At 46.0% G+C, this 17,887-nt stretch overlaps 1 protein-coding gene across 6 annotated transcripts in view; it reads right to left on the minus strand.

The window, feature by feature from the left end:
* GPR155 (G protein-coupled receptor 155) overlaps positions 1 to 17,887 on the minus strand; it is a 1,263,615-nt gene that overhangs the window by 480,485 nt on the left and 765,243 nt on the right. The gene's annotated exons all lie outside the window — the stretch shown is intronic.

Consider the following 17,887-nt stretch of genomic DNA (forward strand, 5'->3'; position numbering starts at 1 on the left):
CCTATAGGGAATTCTGGCGATTTCCCAGTAGGCCTCTACACAGTAGGACTCTTGTGTGGTAACCCATTTTGTTTCCAAATTGTCCACAGGAAAGTGGTTGGGCTTGATGAAAATGTGCAATACAGGACCACATTGAAAATTATTAACAATGCCTCATGGTTCTCAGTCCATGCCTGGGACCGGATGGTTAAGGCTGGAAAGCAGCAGTTGGAACACAGGCTTTAAACACCAATATCTCTGCCATCCCTATCTTTATGTCATGTAAGTCACGAAAAGTACATGTTTTTTGTCACCCTTTGACCATTGTTTCCTTGAGTTGCAACACTCATCACCCCTTCTCCACACTGTTCACCCTGTCATTAGACATACTTGCATATGGGGGGCCATGCTGAGCACCAACTGGAATGGCTGCATAATGTGTGTGCTCTGCATTCAGAAATATCCTGTCCTACATAATCCTGCTCTCCAAGGACCTAGATACACTAGATTTCTACACTTTTGGATTCTGGAGTGTGTGGGACATCAGTGAATTGATTTATAGTGCTTGAAACTTCTGGCAAGCTTCCTAGCCTTTCCCTGGGCGGGCCCGACATCGACGTTGCTTGCGTGCAGCTGATGGATAATGCCACCGAATTGCATCCAGGACTACTGCCGGGGGAGTGTTCAGTGTCAGGTGAGATCTCCACCCTTGGAGCAGCCCTCAGATGGAGCAGTTTGTGCAGCAGCGAAATAACTGTTGTGCCCCAGCGACAGAATCCTGATCTCAGCGACCGTCGAACGGTTCCCGCCCGCGGCTCCGTGCAGCGCCTCTCCACTGTGGCCTTTTCCCTTCCATTATTGTCCACTAACTAACTGAGTCAGACTCACCTGTTTAAACACAGTATACGTGAGGTGACTTGTGACACCGAGCCGGATCCTAAAATAAATAAATATCAATCAATAACACCCGGCACCACGCTTATTGCTGGCACTGGGGGCCACACTGCCATGATTTCCCCAGCTAAACGTAGAATACAATATTCCGGCAGAGCTCATTTTTTCAAATCCTCGGAGGAAGCTTCATCCTATATAGAGCTATCTATTCCGATGCCTCCCAGTATTGATTGACCAAATCGACATGGCTGACCGTTATTGCTAACTCTGCTGTAAATGGAACATTCATACCCCCTCATGGCAGTAACCATTACAATTCTTGTCGATTTGACCATAGGTATTTATCTGTTACTGAGCGCAGATGTCTTTCTCACTCGCACAGTTGCTATGAAACACTCCCAACGATCAATCTATTCTAGTCTAAATAATATAAATTAGGATTGTACCTTGAGAATTCTCTTATCGTACAATGCCAGGAAATGTTCCAATGTTCTTGTTGATGTTCGCACTGGGCCTCCCACTGCTTTATGCTAGGTTTTTTGTTTATGAGAGAACACTGTCAAGTTTGGTGTACAGTGAGGGTGGGGGTGCGGGTAGGGAAGTTGGATGGTTGAAAATACAAAAGTTGACGGTCACTCAGAACATATTCTTCTGATGCTAGTTTTTTTGGTCAGCTGTTGAAAAATTATGTTGGAAATAGTTCTCTTTATTGTTTATGATGGGGAGTGGTAATCGGTCAATCCAATTACTCACATGGAATGTCCGTGGTCTGAAAAATCCTATTAAGTTTAAGAAAACACTGTTCTATGCTAAGAGACACAAAATACAAATTCTGTTGCAAGAAACCCACATTTTGACCAGGGTGGTCGAGTCCTTCGCCCGCAGCTGGGGCACCCAACAATTTGATACTGACTATTCTTTATGTGTCATCATTCTTATCCATCACTCGTTGGGCTTCCAGGTTTCCAAAACTACTGTGGACCCGCTCGGCAGTTATGTAATAGTATGGAGAAATATATTTGGTCATCCCACTGTTCTTATTAACTCATATGGTCCAAACATTGACGACCCTGATTTTTACCTTAAGATAGTGGACTTGATATCCCCCATTGACGATGCCCGTATACTATGGGGTGGGGATTTAAATGCTATACTGGACCCTGTAATTGATAGAATGTCCATAAAACTTGTCCCCTACCTAGATCGGCTCACATTACACTCCAATCTAACAAATATCTACCTCAAGTAGATATATCCCAGCAGAGAGGAATTTACTTTCCATTTGTCTGTCCACAACTCAGGATCACACATTGACTTTTGGTTAGTTACACCAGACTGGGCCCCATTCACTACTGAACGTTCAATCTTTCCCTGCACAATCTCTGATCACTCTCCTGTACTCTTGGTTATTGAACCGATACAATTCAACAAAAGTGCCTCTCTGTGGAGAATGCCCCCGGCCTTTTTGCGTGACTCTATGGCGGCAGACACATTGCGTAGGGAGTTGACCGATTTCTTTGACCACAATGAGGATACTGTGGGATCTCACTCTATGGTATGGGAGACCTTTAAGGTCTGGCTACGTGGTCAGATTATATCTAAAGCTCATGGATACCTTTGCACTGTCATGCTCTCTAGATGACGGAATCTAGACCACGCAAACTAGAATATAGATATGACCTACTACCCAGGGAGTCCACGCTTGGTCAAATTCAATCACAATTGGATACATTTTATGAACTTGCTGACCATGAGATTCTGTATGTCACTAAACCTAGCCGGGCAAGGAGATGCAGTGAAGGGGACAAGACCAGTAAGTCACTATCCAGGCTGATAAAAGTTGAAAACTTCAGACAATCAATCACCAGTGTTTGTGATCACAATGAGGAGGTTCTCATGGGTGAAACTGCAGTTAACAAGGTGTTTGCTGAGTTCTATACTTCACTGTATGCCAATAATGAATATGTATCTAATTGTGACCTCGCCAACTATTTATCTGCGGTCCTGCTTTCCGTGTTAGCGGAGTTGAGTGCTGCCCTGGAAGCTCCACTGACTACTGATGAGATTATACTTGCAATTAAGGACCTGGCCTCTGGGAAATCCCCTGGGCCATATGGCTTGTGTATGGACTTGTAAAAAAATACTACTCTAGAACTCACCCCTAAACTCCTCGCACTATGGAATGAAGCCTTTACCGCAGGGACCTTTCCCCAAACACTGTGAAAAGCAGTCATCTCCATTTTCCTTAAGCCCACTAGACCCCCTCTTGAAATCTCCCATCACCTGCTTTCCTTAATTAATTTGGATGCAAAAATATTTGCTTAAGTCATTGCAAATCGCTTATTACACTTCATGACCCATCTGGTACATTCCAATCAATCGGGATTCATATCCACTAGATCTACTTCCCTGAATACACGTAGACTGTTCCGCATTATTGCTCAACTAGACCTCAAATTCAGAGTCGTTGCAGCGTCATTGGACTCTGATAAAGCTTTCGACTCAGTCTCGTGGCAATATAGGTTTGCTGTCTTTACGCGTCTTGGGTTTGGTCCATACTTTTTGAACTACATTAAACTCCTTTACACCGATCCTATTGCCATGGTCCAGACAAATCATACACTCAACTAAGTTCCCCTCATGCAGAGGTACACAACAGGGTTACCCCTTTCCCCCCTGATTATTCACACTCACAATTGAACCTCTAGCTGCACTTATTCGATAAAAACTTGTAAACAAAGGGATTAGGAATAGCGGCACTACCCAATTAATTTCTTTGTATACCGATGGCGCCTTGTTACCCACCCGATGGGATGTTTGTGATCCAGAGGTTAATCTAGCCCCCATTATGAGAGATGTAGATACATTTTCTGTATACTCTGGTTACAGGATAAATAATTCCAAATTTGAACTGTTTCCACTCACACCCGTCAAGATACAACCTAGTAACTTGTTGGGCTTCCGCTGGTCCCCTACATCTATTTGCTATCTAGGGGTTGTCTACCTATATGGCTCTGTATGGCCTTCTTCTCATTTGTCTGCAACAATGGGGCGGTTAGAATGAACTAGATGAAGATGACTGAACAGTACGACAGTGGTGGCTTCTCTGCACCAGACTGAGCTTTATCATTTGGCTGGTCAGACCAAACACGCTGGATATTGGTTTTCTGATTTTGCTCATCTCTGTGTGGAGAGGTATGCTGCCTCCCCCTACTAATCTCTGCTCACTACTCATTACCGAACGCTACGTGGACTCATGCTCTTTCGCTCCAGTTAGAACTACAGTAAAAGCATGGTCTAGAATATTCAAGAGGCTTGGCATCGATTTCCCTTACAGTAGTACTGCTTCCTTGTGGTGTTTTCCTGGGATATTTCCCACCTAGGACCCGTCTATTACGAACTCTTGGGATCCCCATTGGCAATTAACCCTGGGAGACATGTTTCCAGATGGTAAATTTGTAACACTTACCGACTTCTTGTCCAAACTGGTTCATTGACCCTCTATGGTTCTCCAATATCATAGGATGCGAACTGCATTTCGGCATAAATGGCCCTCCTTCCGAGATGAACGGACAACACATCCATTTATCCTGGCCGTCATTTCACCTAAGGAGGTCAGCTGTAGAACCTCCAAATTGTAAAAAAATGACACTCATATACCTTCTCGCAACTCCATAAAATCTATATGGGAACAGGACTTAGGCTTGTCCATGGATGTGGGGCAATGGGCCAAATGTTGCCAGTTGACTAAATCTGTGTCAATAACTGCAAATCTGAGATTAATCCAATTGAAGAGTCTGAACCACTTGAATTGTACCCCCATGAGAGTGGCTAAATTCTCCTTCGAAGTATAGCCTGGATGCCCTAAATTCCCTGCTGAAAATGCAGACTCTTCCCATATGTACTGGTCATGGATACTATAATTCTGGAATACAGTAGCAAATACTATGAATGACATATTGAAAATTCACATTCCGCTTGCTCCCATTAAGTATCTCTTTGGTGATATAGGGAAGGCCCCCATCAAAACCTGAGGGCTGTCCAATGGGTTTATGGTCTTTCCATGGAATATTTACCATTGAAGGTAAGTACCATAGAATTTCAACCAACGAAAAATGTTTCATCGAATTTCCATACATAAAGTGCAAAGTGTTTATGCATCGAAACCCTTTCATCGAATAGGGTTTCATAATATAAAACACTTTACTTTTTTTGCATGGAAATTCGATGAAACATAACGTTACAGGGAGCTGTCCAAGTGCTGAAAACTATATTTTTAAAAGGTGTCCTCCTCCCCTAATCTCCCCGCACACCCCACTTTATAAATGTAACCCCTGTCCAGTGCTGAAATCATTAATATATTTCACCACTGGACAGCTCCCTATAACTTGTGATATTTATTTTTTATTGTGGGGACCTCCCCAAAACCCCCATGGGTCCTCCACCCCTACACCCACCCCTCAATCCCCATTTTCAAAAATTTAAAATTAACCTTTCCTCAACCCATCCATCGAAATTCATTCAATGAATACACATGTCGATGGAAATGCATTTCCATGAATGAAATTTGATGGCAAGGAATTTGTTGGAAATTAATTTGTTGGAACGAATGGATACCTGTTCAATATAGAGTGTGCTCTGGCTAAATGAAATATCCTTAAATGCTGGAAATCCAAATCTGCACCTACCTTGAACTGCTGGTTTAAAGATATGATATATGTAAACGGATGTGAAGAAGGTTTATTCAAATGTCCCCCCCCCACGTGCTGACCCAAAGACATCTGGTCACCATTCCGAACTTTTCTCGCCAAATGTGGCCATGTAGCCTCACCTGAAGCTTGGTAACATTACTGCACTGTGATTGTACTTAATCTCTCCTAGAGATGTCCATGTACTTGAATTATGCGGATAATATGTACTATGCTCTATGTCTTGACAGTCTTATAAAGTTTTTAAAAAAAAAAGAAATACTTGCATATTACATTTGTCATATCAATATGGGTTAAGTCAATGTTCATGCTATACAACATTAGCACCCTGAGTGGGGGAGCTAGCCAATCAGGTGGCTGGGAACGTGGGCTTGAACCACCGGTGTAAGACCGCGTTCCAAGCCCCCTGATGGCCAGCTCCCCCGCCGCCATCTTCACTCCATTCTCCGTCTCAGTTTTATTTTTATTTTTCTTTACTAACCCCCACTTCCCTCCACTTACCATATTTTGGCTGCGGCAGCACTCGCCGCCGCACCTTCCTCTCAGCCTCCCACGGCCGCCATGGAAAGGCAAGAGATATGGAGGCCCGCCATCCCTTTCCATCGCGGCCATGTTGGTAAAGGATTTTCCTTCCCACAACGGGACGTGCATGTGTCCTGTGTAGGAAGGAAAATCCTTTCTTTTTTGCACCCCGGGTTGCCACTTGGGGTACTAACGGCTTTATGTACCCGTTCCACAGGCAACATCGGGGGGGTTAACTGGGGCTGCGGGCCATTACCCCCCCCTGGTGTTGCCCATGGAATGAGTACATAACACCACAATAGTGCGTTGTGGATGATGGGGGAACAGAATAGTAAAAGCAATACTGCAGAATGTCACAATACAAATGCAAGACCAGGAAGTGCGTGATCAATCTAGGCAGACTTTGCAAATCACTGAGTGGCAAATTTATCAATTGGAGGGGTGTAAATGTTTCAATTAAGCGGGAACAACTGAGGGTAGTGAAGGAGCCTGAGCAACCTAGGTTTTTATTTCTTACATTTTGCAGCACACAGTTGATAAATAGGGTAAAAATAAAAACCGTTTACAATCGTTTGTTTAGGGTACCTCATGAAAAAAATCCAACAGATGATCCTGATGGAGGATGGGGATGACAAATGGAATAAGAAGAATCGGATGATACTACAATATATGTCAGAGACAGAGAACTGGTGGAAACAGGTAGACGCAGTGCTCCAGATAAGAGTATTTTATAAGAGAGTAAAATGTTTTAACTGGAAAACGGAAATGTATTTGTAATAATTATTTGTTTGCATCGAGTTAGTCATACACAATAAAAGATACAAGTTTACTTCTTCCAATCAGGCAATAATAATAGCAGTAGTTTCTTCCTGTGGTACTATGTGCCCTACTGGTCAAATAGATCTATGCAGCATATCCTGAAAGCAGGAGCACAAAGTCCTACGAATCTATTTCCTATTTTATTTGGGGAATATTTGTACTCTCTATTTTAATTATTTTAGGAGTATTTGCATATTTTTAAGGAGTAAAAGTGGCTGGTACACCACTTATCTGTAGGGCTGGGTATACACAGTATACCAGGGTGGGTGCAAATAGTCAATATACTGACAGGAGTCACCCAAGAAAAAACCCTAAGAAGATGCAAACCAACAGGGCGCATGAGCATTTTCCAATGCATTTTCAGAATGCCTTTTCCCCACAATACTTGCCAGTAGAAAAACATTTTCATGCTGGCTGTACCAATATCGGTCAGCATTCCAATATCTGAACATACACATGTTTGCTTTGTGCAGAATGCCAGCAATGATGTCATAAAAAACATGCCCATGCTGGCTTTCTCTGACAATATATGCAGGTATCCCCACGTAAGAACATACTTGTGCTGGCTGACATGCCACAATAAGGAAGCATGTCAAGGCAGTCTGCACCAACATAAGCCAGATTAGCTACGTAACACTCAACACAGGGGATTTAACAATTGATGCCAGTAAAAAAATGCAATACCCATGTCAGAAAATCTATCGAAACTGGTTGCATAAGTAGGGCAGTCTAGCCAAGTAATAACACTAATATTTGCTTTAAATATAATTATGATTAAAATACCTGAGATTGGTCATTAAGCACAAGATCGGGATTTGAACCTGTGTTGCGCTGCGTTGTCTTGCTTCCAAGACAAACGCATTGCCCTAAAACATGGCAAGTGTGACAAATCATGGGATTCAGTCACTTCTCCCCAGGCGGGGAGACTTTCCCTGTGAGGCTAGGGAGGTGAGCCCGCAACGCAATACACTTGCAAGGGGCTGAGGCAAATGGGACCTCACCAGGAGAGACTCCCCCTTTGGGGACAGCGACTCCATTTCGAAGAGTAACCCCCTAACCAATCCCCCTATAGCCCAGTGTTGAAAATAATTTCTGGAAGATAACATGAAGAACAAGTTGATATTTGTTATTGTCATAAGGAATTCTTGAGAAAACCTGCAAAGAACTACTTATGTGGTACGGAGACTAAGAAAACCACTGCAGTAATACGGAGTACAAGTACAACACAGAAGAAGGACTTTAACGCTACACTGGGGAAGTCCCAGCGCAGCATGATAAAACAAGGAGGCGACGACATGAGAGAGAGAGAAGCCCGGGAGTTTCCCACAGGCCTGGTGATGTGATCCCTAGATCAGAAAGGTAGGGGGGAGAGCGGGAGACCTGGGGTGGGCAACAGAAATAAGGACTGGGCTGTTCATACTTGTCCCAGTGAGGAACAAGTGTGGAAGAAGAGTTAGAACCATTACTGGGCTACTGTTACTCGTCCAAATGAGGAACAAGGCTGGAAGAAGAGTGAGGATTATTACTGGGCTAAACCTACTCATCTGAGTAAAAACCAAATAGTAGAATTGAGAGAGAATCACTACTGGAAGATTCCTACTCTTCCCAATAAAGAGCAAATATTGGAAAAGACTGAGAATCGTTACTGGAGCACTCATACTCATGCCAGTAAAGAGCTAGTGTTGGAAACAAAGGAGAAGAGTGAGAATTGTAACTGGTACAGTATTGGTTGTCCTAATCAAGAAACGGATTCGACATTAAGTCAAGAGAAAGTTTCAAGTTTGCATAACAAGAGAGGGGCACAAAGGCTCTAGGAGAGAGGAGAAAACCAAACCAAAAAGGTAATATGAGAAAAAAAAAACAAGAGAAAGAGAAGTGGAAAAACCCAAGATTTGAACTTTACGATTTGGTAAATGTAGTTACAAAGAACTACCTTCAAATACTTCAGTTAACCGAAATTGCTAAGAATGCAACCCACAGGAGAAGGGAGTCAATCGCCTTGGCCTTAGTTATTTTGACAGTGGTAGGGTCAACATAGGGTCGTTTTGGACTGAGGACAGCTCTTGCTTTTGGACTCACTGACAAGCACCCTAGGGAGTTCGGTAAGGTAGGGAAACACATTTAGTTTTGGTCTGCTAACCGCCCTCCTGCACTTATCCCTCCTTCCCGATATCTGAATCATCCTCCTGCCCTGTACCTGGCTCTTGTTTCATCTCCTCCTACAGCTCTTAATCCTTCATCGCCCCTTCTGTTCCACAAAAACCTCATGTAAAACTAATTGCCCCTCACCCCTTGTTGTTCTCCCCCTCCTGCACCACACCAACCTCTTATTTATTTATTTGAATTTATAAAGCGCACAAAGACCCTCGGGCATGGTGGCGCTGTTACAGTACATTCACTTAGATGCAGCTTAAACAGATTCCTAGAAACAAAATTGCAAGGGTTCAACAGACAGTGTTGTGTAGGTGTTCCATGGTTACAGGGGAACATCATTAGAAGCATTCAAGTACAATTTAGTTGAATAACTTGGTTTTTAGTGCCTTTCTGAACAATGTGAGAGAGTTTTCCTTTCTTAGGTTGAGTGTGAGGGCGTTCCAAGCTTTTGGGGCTAATACTTCGAAGCTGGTGCCGCCGGCTTTGGCTCTATTGAATGCCGGGACTGAGAGTAGGTTAGACTATCTCGTTTTGGTCTGTGGGCAGGCACCTGATGTATTCGTTCAGTTAGGTAGGATGGGGCGGACTGAGAGAAGCATCTGTGTGTGATAGTGAGGGCCTTGAACAATATGCGCTCTTTGATTGGGTGCCAGTGAGCATCTTTTCTTGCCTGAGAGATGTGTTTTCTCTTAAGGGTACTGATATGATATGAGAGCGTTGTTTTGCGTGGTTTGCAGTTTGTTGAGGTTATTGGCAGAGGTGCCTAGGAGTAGGATGTTACAGTAATTCAATTTTGCGCCAACTGTGGCTCTTGCAATGTTAAGGCAGTTGTTTGGCGATAGGTGAGATTTCACTGCATTGATGATTTTTGTCGTGAGAGCAGCAGATGAACAAATGGCGCTGACTTGTCTTTCCATTGATAAGGTGGAGTCCAAGTATACACCCAGGGTTTTTACTGCAGCAGAGACTGTAATAACAGTTCTCAATGCTTAAAGAGCTGTATTTGTTATTTATTTTTTTCAGAGACTCTTTGGGCGTCATGGCCACAGGCCCCAGAACACAAAGACCACACCATCTAGTGATGGGGCAATGGGTCACTTGACTCACTTATGTCCATTTGAGACCCATAAACACAGGGGCGCTGGCTGGACTCAGTCCTGGCACCTTTGGCGCCAGGCTCATATAGAGATGTGAGCAGGAACACTATTTCAGTGCAGGAGTGCTTTTATTTTACAAAAACTTTCCAGGAGCTGAAAGCCTTTATTCCAGAGAACATCCACATGTGCTGACTCATTGGGTGTGGCAGGCAGGCTGAACCTGGTGGGCGTGGCTTCAGAAGCTCAGCTATATAAGCTGCTCCATCCTTAAGGCCGGTGCTTCTCGTTACTGTGCACTCGCGTGCAACGTGACGCTCACCGCCGCTTGGACCTGTTTACATACCTTTGAAACCAGGCGTTCTCCTGCATATTCACCTCCAGGAAAACGGTGCTTCATCGCTTCATCTGCAGACTCCTCTCCTGACATCCAGTGATCTTGCTTCCGACGCTGCAGCACCGCAGACTCCGCGGTCACGAACTCGGATCCTGTGAAGAAGAAGGGCAAAGGTAGAACATCCTTCCTAGGGCCGCGCCGCGTTTGAACCCCGCACGCCCCCTAGTTAACAATTTACCAGCTACTGCACCGCTGCAGCTTCGTTCCTCATTGCCTCCGGCTGCCGCCTCAAGCCCCGCAGCTTCTGCCGGGTAGGCAACATCACCTGCAAGTGAAGAAGCAAAAGAGCAAACATCAAAAGTGGGACGGACAGCAATACAAGACCACGAACTTTACAATGCAACAAAAACAGATCAGGAAAGACAAAGGCAAACAGGAACACTTATCTGAAGTATAGTGGCTTAGTCGCAGCAGGACTGGACTACCACGTGCAAGGGACCAGTGAAGGAACTCGGTGCAGATCGCAAAAGCGCCCCTGCCAGAAGCAGCAGGATGGAGTGCTCGCCAAAACTAATCAACAGGTGAGCTTTCCAGGGACTGCGCATCCCACGGGTACACCGGTTTGGGAGAAGGGGTCTGGAAGGGGATCAGGCGCACAAGCTGGCATACTCATGCCCCCTATTCTCCACACAGGAGCAGTCCCGAGCAGCATCACCTATTACCACCCGTCACCACATAAGCGCATTGGATGAAGTCAGACCCCGAGCGACCTCAGCCCCGGGAGGGCTACAACCATGCCCCAACGCCTCCGCAGAGACCAGGTGAGCGTAACATTGGGGACTACCAATAGGATTTCCATTTTTTCCCAGTTTAGACATAGGCCATTCGCTGCCATATAGGTCTGGATGCGAGCATATGTTTTCTGGAGAGTGTTGAGGTCTTGATCATAGTCCCCTGATAGCGGGAGAAGAATTTGTGTGTTGTCAGCATAGTTGGTGAACGCTATGCCGAACTCTTCTAGGTCACTGAACAGGGATAGAGTGAAGGGATTATATAGAGTGGGGGATGTGTATGTTCCCCATCCTGTTGCCCATCCATTTCTGCATCCTTGTATTCCACCTCTCTCTGACCGTCCATTTGAGAAAATTGCAAAATGCCTGCCCCTGTTCAGTGATGAGCAGCGGCTTCTAAGATCCTACTCAGCCCTACACTACTACTAGAACAGCATTAATCTCAATCAAAGAGGTGAAACAGGCACAGCACGAATGATATACCTCATTTGCCTCATAAGGTAGCATTGGCTGAGGGCAGGTTACACTTGTGTGTGAGCCAGCATGGAAGCATTCAAAACAACAAAAGTATCAAAATAAAAAATGCTCAATCATGGTTGTATAGAAATAAGACTAACTAAACTAAAAAGCCAAAGAAATGATAATAACAATATCGGTACAAAGTACTGATATTGTTATAATCTTTGTTGTTATAATCTTTGTAGTGAGATACAAAGAGAATGCAGATTTTGGGGGAAACTGCACTCTGGGTATTGAAGAACAAAGGGCAAATAGTCTGGAAGAAAGTCCAGAAAAGTTCAAGAATATGACTTTAAGGCATACAGTTGGGTTGTAAATGGTCGCTAAGGTCTATAGGACAAGGCCAGGATGATAGAACCACCGATCTCCATCTTTCAGTGTCTCGAAAAGGGGCGTACAAAGCTTCTCAGTGCCCTCCGGTTTTATGAGTTGGGTTCGAGGTAATAATTAATTAGTAATTTGAGTAAAGTGACTTGAGTCGAAGGGATTAGACAAAGTGCGGTTCAAACAGCACCAAACTCAAAGAAGCCTGTGACAGGCAAGGGATGTATCAATCAGTATATAGGGATTGAGAAAAAAACATTTTTTGAACTTTTTTTATTACTGGCGTGGTAGAAAGGCAAGAACCAGAGTTAAAAAAAAAAAAGATAAGAAAGGGATTCATAAAGAGTTTATCAATGTGGAAGTCAGACTTTACAAAGTTTTGCAAAAAAGCACAATACAATGTCACTGACCGGAAATGAAATGTCAGAAAGATGCACAGACTGCATCTGCCCCACTAACAGCGAAGGACAATGCACAGAGAAACATGAAGTGAGCTGGGTCTTTTATAAGGCCACCAAACCACCTCAGAGAAGAATTGGGTACACCGATTGCCTCTGTGATATAAGTCATTTATAACGCGAGTTTACACAAATGTTTCTAGGCGCGACAAGACAAGGAAGTGGAGGCAAAGGGAGGACACAACAAACGATCTTACTAGGCCTTGTCTCATTCAGATGTGCAAGTGAAAGGGGCAGGGAAGAGAAGTGTCAGGGCAGAGGGTAGGGGGGAGGGGGAAGTGAGATGCTGGAAATGCATTGGAGAGACAGGACCTCCATGTCCTGTCCTGTATTCCCGTATGTGTGTTCTGTGTTGTTTTCTGCACAGGAGTTCATGTGGGACTTTTGGCAGTGTAGCTCTTCCTCTTTTTTGTTGTGGTGAACAGACGCTTGGGATACCCTTACGGCACCCATGAGTGGGGGTACAATCCTGTACCCCTAGTGTATGTATTTGGGCACCTGTGTGTGGCTCAAAGAGCAGGGTCTGGACTGGTGGAAGCACCATGCTGAATTTGACAGTGGCTCAGAGTATCCTCCATTTTGGGATTCCCAGACCCTGCCATAGGAATCAGTGGATTCCTGATAGGGGACAAGATGTCCCCTGTAGCCTCTTGGTTTCTATTGCATGTTCCTTTTTTTCCCCAGAGTCCTGGGAAACCCTGACTCTGTCCCTTCCAAGAGTGTATGTTGTGGGTACACTCTTGGGGTGGAACCTGGGTGAATGGAGTGTGTGACCAATATACTTTATGTCATGGGTGTCTGGTTTCTGGTGTGTGACACAATTAATGATACAGCCCTGCCCGAAACTGATATGAATGCAGTGTGGTGTGCTGGAAGGCTTGGTGCTTGCCCCAATCCACAACCCTTGTTGTGAGTGTCTGGGTAGAAGAGAATGGCCTGAATGCCCTGTGTGCCCGACTGCCTGTCTGCCTGCTGAATGCCCCTTTGAACAATTGGCTGCCCCAGCTTAGCTCAGCAGTGTAAATGAGAGACAGAACAGTATATCTGGGGACCTCTCATTTACCAGAATTGCTCAGAAGCTGAAGTTGAAACTTGAAGCTGCTTTTCCTAGAAGCCCGCTGGAAGAAGAATTGCTGCTGCTTTCCTTCGCCAATCTGAAAGCTGCTGTGTCTGTCAAGGACTGATCCAAGAGAGGACCTGTTTAGGAGACCTCTCCCTGAGCTACGAGGGAACATCATGCAGAAGAAGATCTTCATCAAGGTGCCCTCGAAGTCAGTCCGAAACAGCTGTCGACCGGAGACGGGGTCCGCCGAGAAACACTGAAGTAAAGCACCAGGATGTCAAGGCCGTCAACGACCATCACCGTCGACCGAGGTTCAGACTACCGCTGAAACCTTGTCGACCAGAGTCGCAGTGCTCCACTGCCTAAGAACATTTGAAAGAAGGACTTTCTTACCATCACCGTCGACCGCTTTGTCCTGCCAGAGAAAGTCAAGGTTGTTGACGACCGAGGATAATCAGACGGTGGGTTTCCCGTCACCCAAAGTCCACAAAGATGCTTACGAAGATCGGAAAGCCAGCAATGGTCGAGTCCCGATCGTCGAGGACCCAACGCCCTTGCTGGGCCTACGTTCTTCATTGATCTGCTTTGCGGCAACAAACTCTTGTCAACGAGATGCACCGCACGCCTCATCTTCACAGGATGTCCATGACCGATCGTCGGCACGCACCGCAAAGGTCGAAGCTGCTCCCCCGACAACTTCTGCTTTAAAGGGAGTTCACTCACAAAGGACCCGTCGACGAACCATCGAAAGAACTCTGCTAAACTCAGGTACATTGGGGTAGCATTACATTTTAGCAGGAAACAAGATTATCTTAAACATTAATGGACTGGGCTTGCTAATGCTCTTTATTTAAAGGTTACCCAGGTGGAGGGATCCTCACACAGAACTGTGTCTTAGTAGCAAGAGAAGCATTCTGCATTTGTTTAACCTAACATGTCTTCCTTCCTAGGTCTGATGTTGATTTACATTGCTATTGGACTTTTATGTCATTGAAACTGTCAGCAGTTGGTGCATTTTAAAGGAGTCAAGAGTGAACTGTGTTACCACATAGACACTGTGCACTTCGGAAACTTTTTCAGCAGCGAGCCTCCTGCGTCGATGGCGCTGGGTCAATGTCCCTCGAAGGCCTCCGTCGAGGGCGACGTCACAGGATGTTATAAATAGGACGCACAGTGCCCGTAAGCCTCAGTTTAGGTTTTCTTCCCCAGAACTTGTGGCACCAGTCTCATGCCTGCTTGACTGCACTTAGCCTTGTTGAAACAGAAGCTGCAATCGCATAGGGAATTCTCCAGAGGGCCAGGCTGGGAGGGCGATGTGGAATACGCTGGAGGAACATCCAGTCGAAAGAACGTTATCAGTTGTTAAGTAACTTGTTCTTCGAATGGATTGTGTCCTCCAACATATTCCACATCTTTGACAGACTCCCAAAGCAGTACCAGCAACGGAGGAGGGAAAAGAATTTAGAATACCCAATTAGATTGCGGAATAAAGAACTGCCTTCCCAAAGGCCATATCCTGACCATGGATTGTATCCAGGGAATAATGTTTTACAATGGTGTGGATGGAAGCCCTTGTAGCGGCATAACAAATATTCCTAATAGGAAACCCGCTCTGGAGGGCGGTGGAAGTAGCCACGCCTCTAGTGGAATGAGCTCTCAACCCATCAGGAGGGTCCTTACCCGCCAATCGGTAACACTCTGTAATGGTAAGAATAATTCACCTGGACAAGGTCCGTTTGGTAACAGCCAGGCCCAATTGGTGTCCAGCATATCCTACAAGAGTTAATTGTCCACTCTGACCCTGGACATCCTGTAAAAGCTCAGAGCTCTTCTAGGATCCAACCGATGGAGTCGCTCCTCTTCCTTACCAGGATGAGGAGGGTAGAAAGATGGAAGAACCACCTCTTCACTCAAATGGTATTCAGAAACTACCTTAGGTAGATAAGGGGGACGTACTTGCTGTACAACCCTGTCCTTGTGAAACACAGTAAAGCATGGCGTAGATGAAATTGCCTGCAATTCACTCACTCTGCGAGCGGAAGTAACCACAACCAAGAACACAGTCTTGAAGGACAGCAATCTCAAAGGACAAGAGTGCAAAGCTTCAAACGGAGCACCCATGAGAAATTTCAAAACCAAATTCAAACCCCACCCGGCACCTGGAAGGGGGGCAGCGGGAATACATTAAGTCAGTCCTTTAAGAAACTGAGAAACCAAAGGAATCTTAAGGGTGGAACATTCTTCAGACGAGAGCTTAAAGATAGACAGCGCCGCCAGGTAACCTTTAATGGTACCCACTTGAAGGCCCCTGTAGGCCAAAGAAAGCAAAAAAGACAAAACCATAGGAATGGAGCACTGACAAGGATCAACATTGTGATCTCTGCACCAGTCGCAGAACTTACGCCAACGGTACAGGGATTTTGTTGCAGGCCGCCTGGCCGAAAGCAACACCTCCATCACGTCATCCAGGAGGTCCCAATCCTTATACCTCAACCTTTCAGATACCAAGCATGAAGGTTGAGAGTCTTGACCTCTGGATGGAGAATCTGACCGGTCAATTCGTTGGCATGAGCACCCCATCCTGTGACGGAAGCATCCGTCACTACTGTCACCTCTGGCCACGGTTGTCAAAAAATGTTCCGCCTTCATCAGATTCCCTTCGTCGCCCACCACAGAAGATCCTGGGAGACCGAGACAGGAATCTGAACGGGATCCGTCATCTTGCCGGAGAACTGTGACCACTGCATCTTGAGAACCCATTGCAGGGATCTCATCCGCAGCCGCGCCTCTGGTACCAGAAAAATGCAGGATGCCATGAGGCTGAGCAACCTTAAGAATTCGAAAGCCGGGAGACTCTGGGCATGTTGAAACTTGTCCACCATCTGCACAATGTGATGAGCCCTTACCTTGGGAGGTGAACACTTCCCCAAGGACGTGTCTAATACAGCCCCGATGTACTGGAGCTGTTGGGAAGGCGTCAGCTGCTACTTCTTGAAATTCAGGGAGAAGCCCAGCCTGTGGAGGGTGCAGCAGGTGACACCGAGATGATCCAACACAAGCTCGGGAAAGCGCACCTGGACCAGCCCGTCGTCCAGGTAGGGGTAGACGTGAATCCCCCCTCACCTGAGGTACGTTGCCACCACCAGCTTGGTGAAGCCCCTCAGGGCGTAGGTCAATCCAAACGGCAGGACCTGAAAGTGCGAGTTGCCAGTCACAAACCTCAGGTACTTGCTGTGCGCCGGATGAATCTGCACATGAAAGTAAGCATCCTTGAGGTACAGAGACACCAACCAATCCTGAAGTTGAAGGGCCTGTAGGACTTGAGAAAGAGTGACCATTTTGAACTTGTCCTTCCTGAGAAGTTCGTTCAACCAATGCAAGTCCATGATGAGTCTCAATCCCCAGTCTTTCTTTGGGATAAAAAAATAAGGGGAATACCATCCCTTGTCCCTCTCCGCTACAGGCACCAGTTCTATAGCGCCTTTCTCCAGCAGGCTCAAGGTCTCCTGCGCAAGGAGCGGATCCGGAAGCTTCAAAGAGAGTTTCCCAGGTGGGTTGTCGGGAGGTCGCTGAAGGATGGGAAGGCAGTAGCCGTGGCCTATGGTATCCAGAACCCACACATTTAAAGTAATGGCATGCCATTCTTCGAGATGCTGAGACAGTCTGCCCCCAACCAGCGAACCATGGGACATGGCCTCATGACTGTTTGGAAGTGGCTGCAGCAGTGCCTGAAGGCAAAGAGGCAGCTGCCTGAACGGTTTTGGCACCACAATTTCCCCGACCACCACAGGGACTTTTTCGCTGGCCCCTTCGACTGGCAGCCCCTCTCGTTCTACCAAAGGAGGAGTAGTAACAAAAGGAACCTCCCCTCCACTGCTGTCCCCTAGGACGAAAAGGCAGAGATTGACGCACTGCGGCACTTAAAGATTACACCGCAGCTTTTGAGGTCTGCAACCTCTCAAGGCTCTCGTCAGCCTTGCTGCTAAACAAATGTGCGCCATCAAAGGGCATGTTCAGAAGACAGGCCTGCACATCCGGAGCAAACCCCGACTTCCGCAACCACGCAAATCTGCATATAACGGTGCTCAAAGCCATGGATCGGCTAACACTGTCGGCCGTATCCAAACCCGACTGAAGGGATTTGCACATGGCATCCTTGCCGTCCTGCACGAGAGCAAGGTACCCATCCCTTTCTTCCCCCTCGGGAATATGCTCAGCCGCTAA

Source organism: Ambystoma mexicanum, chromosome 9 (assembly GCF_040938575.1).
Source record: "Ambystoma mexicanum isolate Mex_15411 chromosome 9, UKY_AmexF1_1, whole genome shotgun sequence".
NCBI lineage: Eukaryota > Metazoa > Chordata > Amphibia > Caudata > Ambystomatidae > Ambystoma > Ambystoma mexicanum.